The following is a 3931-nucleotide window of genomic DNA, read 5'->3' on the forward strand; positions in this document are numbered from 1 at the left end:
TAAACAAACTAAAACGCTTTACAGAAAGTCAGCCAGAGCGGAGCGTATGAGCGGATTCCTACACGTAGGAATAAGGGCAGGCTACAATTCACATTTAACATGAGGACGCTCTTGAAATCCACACAATATCCGATTTGGGGGAGTTAGGCAAGATCTGCTCGCAATGTAAACAGCGTGTGGACCTCAGGCTGACCCTTTGCTTGGGAGCAATTTCTCCATCCTCTGTAAGCAAAGCAACGCCAGGGAGAAATGAAAGGAAATCGTTGTATGAAGTATTTGCAGAAATGGCAGCATTCTTTAAATGACAGTCAGTTTTCAAAGGCTGGAAAGAAAATGAACAGTCCCTGGAGTCTCAAAGTGCCTTTACTTGTTAGTGTTGTGCTTTAATGTGTTCTGTGAGAGAAACGGTGAGATGCATAAAATTTAACATATTTTTGTTTGATTCTCGCTGCTCCATTTTGTATTAAAAATGCAAAGGGAAGAAAATAACCCAAAACTACATTAAAAAGCTTTTTTGTTCCCTTTCATGTCTTTGTTATAATCCACAACTGTCATCTGCAAAGATTAAAGAAAATGAAGAACCTTCTTTCTCTCCTTTCACAATAAAACAAAATGCCTTTTTTTTTTTTTTTTTTTTCTTCTACGCATAAGGGTCAAATTTAATTTGATCCACAGTTAAGATGAAGGTGAATTAGATGGAACCCTTTGTATTCCTACTGGTACGTTTGTCAAAATATAAATTCAGATCTAAAAGCTTTATCTTCATTTCTTGTCACTTGTAATTATTGATTTTCCTTTTTTTTTTTTTTTTTTCCATTTTTATCCCTTGAATAATGCAGAGATCCGTAAAGTTTAACATTTGTGCCATCCAAAACTCTAGTGCACCACCTGGAGAGTAACACTCACGTCAAGGTGTGCCGAGGCAAAACCACCCCGGGTGCCAATCTCTCGCTGTGCCATATAGAGCCCCTCACGCCGGTCCGTATAGACCAGGGGAGACCGTGCAGCCCCCTCCAGCATTATAAAACGTCTTCCCGGTGTGAGTTTTTAATACCTTCTTATTATTTACATGGTAGCTCTAATTCTCCAAACTCCTAATTAAGCCAAAATTGTTCACATCCATCAGATTTTCTCTTTGGAGCTTAAAATTCTCAGATGTGTGTAGCGCTTCAGGCTTCACGGGAGGAGAGGGAGTAACTTTGCAAAGTCTTTGCTGGATTTTTGCGGCATATTATGCACTTTGCTTTCATTGCTGGGCCAGGAGGATCAAAGGTTCAAGTTAAAGAGACATGAAAATAATATTTCAAGACGTGCACTCCAGCTTCCCAATCAAACTCTTTCAAGGGGGGTGCACGCAAATTCCTACACACTCCGGGAGATGAATGGAGCTTTTTCTTAGGTCACATAAAGGCAACTACTTAAAAACTCTTTCTAAAATTATGCCTTGTTCTTCTCTTCTCGCGTACGTAAAGGGGGAGGAAGGGATGTGCTCTGAAGAAGAAAGTCTACATTTCTGTAAGACTCCGGAATTTGGTGCAGCTTTCCTGTCATGCATAGTTTTTAAATGGTTTGAATATCTGTAAAACACTCATTTTCATGCACATTTTCTCAGGGAAGGACTTAGGGCATTTTCCAGATGGAAGGATTATTACGGACGCCAGGGGAACTATTTTTTCTGCTCACCTTAAAACCCACTCTCAGGTTTTGAAATCTGCATCTCTCCTCTCTCCCACGTGGTGCAAACACCCGGTCATCAGCTGCAGAGTTATTCTGTTGTTTCTATGCAAATGCGTTTATTAAAGCATTTTTGCTGGTGGGATGTCACTAATATAGAGCGTTCAGCACTGGGGGCCAATGGTCATCCTCTGGGTCTCCTTACGTCCGGCTTTCCACCCTTCCCCTTTCAGCCTCCTCTCTTTTCCCATGATTCCAGGAAGTTATTAAAATATCCCAGAATGAGTTAGCACAATCCCAGCGTAACATAACAACGTTTTTAACATCTTGGAATACACTATGATAAAGTTACTGTGTTCCATTTTTCCAATACATTAATTAAAAATGCAGCCTTATGATCTACTAAAAGTTTTATGCGAATTGTTACACCTAGCGTGGTGTTTCAGATATTTTAGGGCTTATGTTTGCATAATCGTTTAATGGAAATCTCCTTGGCGGGCTTCCCTTTCCTTTTCAACTTATTTCACGAGTAGCTTTAATACAAAGCTCCACGGAGATGAGCCCAGCCAGTTCATTACTACGCTTAACGCCTTCTGAGTTGCATCGGTACAGAAATCGTTACTTCTTATGCGTAAAAGATCAGAATTGGCATCTGGGCATTTTCCAGTATTGTTAAAACCACCATTAATCAGCCAAAACCTCACCATCTATAATCACAAGCAAAGAGTTAAAAAAAAAACAAACAAACAAACAAAAACCCCAAAAACCAAAAACAGAAAAGAAAATGAAGTGGTTTGCGACAAGTGGGTCTCCCTGTTAGAATTATTCATTGGAGGATCAGTCAAGCACTGATTTCTCTGTCAAAGAAAAGGTTGAAGGAGAGCAGGGGATGCTTGATCCTGAAATTTCTGAGACTGACATCAAATCTCTTCCATACACCACAGAAAGAAAACATGACAACTCCTTCACTGACAAAGCTGAAGTCTCTGGATATTCTTATATTCTTCTGCACCTGTGGAGAGTGTCTCCAAGGCAATATGACCACTCAGTCATGAGAAAATCACCCTACTTCATTCCAGGGTACAAGCGTTACCTCTGTATAGTTGTATTCAAGATGATCCTCAGACAGAATAAAGTTCTCCATCGCTATTATGAAAGACTGAGTACTTTTCTTCATGTTTTGAAGTTATTTACTCAGTAGCTGAAGCATACTACTCAGACAAGTGCTATAAAAGCTTGGATATGGGCTGATGCAGTCATTAAAAAAGTTTTGCTTGAAAGAAGTAATCAATTAAATACCTGAAATGTGATCCAAGCTGTCACACGACTTGCGCATATTGTCTCCACCCTTCCCCTATGGGTGATCTACTTAAGGAGATTGTCCACCACTTCCAAGCCTTGTACTTTCAAGCAGAGTTTCAGAAGTATTTAGGAATATGAAGGTGTAGTGAAGTGTCTAATAGGATTTCTAAAGAGACTTCCATATCTGACTTCCATCAAAAACCAGTAAGTGCTACACAGAAAGCATTTTTGGTCAATCATTAGCAGCAGACTGAAGGCGCAAAGATGTTTGGAATTTCACAATCACCTCTAGAACAGTGAATCCAGATGCGTAACAGTGCACACTACGGCTAAGTTACAACTACGGACCTCCGCCGTGGCTGACAGGGAGAAAAAAATCAGATGATGGAGCTCTTGAATGGGCTGAACTATCCTTGCTGTTGTCTTTTCCTGCTTGGTGGACTAGAGAAGGACTACGGGGTGATATGGCTCAAACTCAGGGGAGTCAGCTAAACCTCTGAAGTTGGGTAAAATAAATAAACAGTCTAGAGCGTAGGTCAGAGAGTTTATCACTAGTTCTGTCCTATCACAAAGGTTTCACCACCAAACACCGACATACCACGATCACAAGTAAAGCTACTGCCTTCTCTACAGCCTGGCCGCAGAGAAGATGAACAGTCCTGAGCTTAAAACATGGGCTATGTCTTGTTTCCAACTCTGCTTCAATTTTGTTTTATGATACCAAGAAGGATTAGACTTTAGAATTATAGAATTTAGCACACAAATAAAAAATGACAACAAATTACTGTATTTTCAGACATGTATAACAGGCATACCCAACTGTATTCGTAGGATGTCCATGCAGGTGGCCAACGATGACCCACGGCTGCAGAAACAAGTTAGGGAAGGAGGAACAAAACCGGAACCGGTATCAGGATGAGGAACCGCAGCCTTTACGTATCCAATGAGCAGGAAT

This window comes from Charadrius vociferus, unplaced genomic scaffold, assembly GCF_000708025.1.
Source record: "Charadrius vociferus isolate BGI_N301 unplaced genomic scaffold, ASM70802v2 scaffold369, whole genome shotgun sequence".
Classification (NCBI taxonomy): domain Eukaryota; kingdom Metazoa; phylum Chordata; class Aves; order Charadriiformes; family Charadriidae; genus Charadrius; species Charadrius vociferus.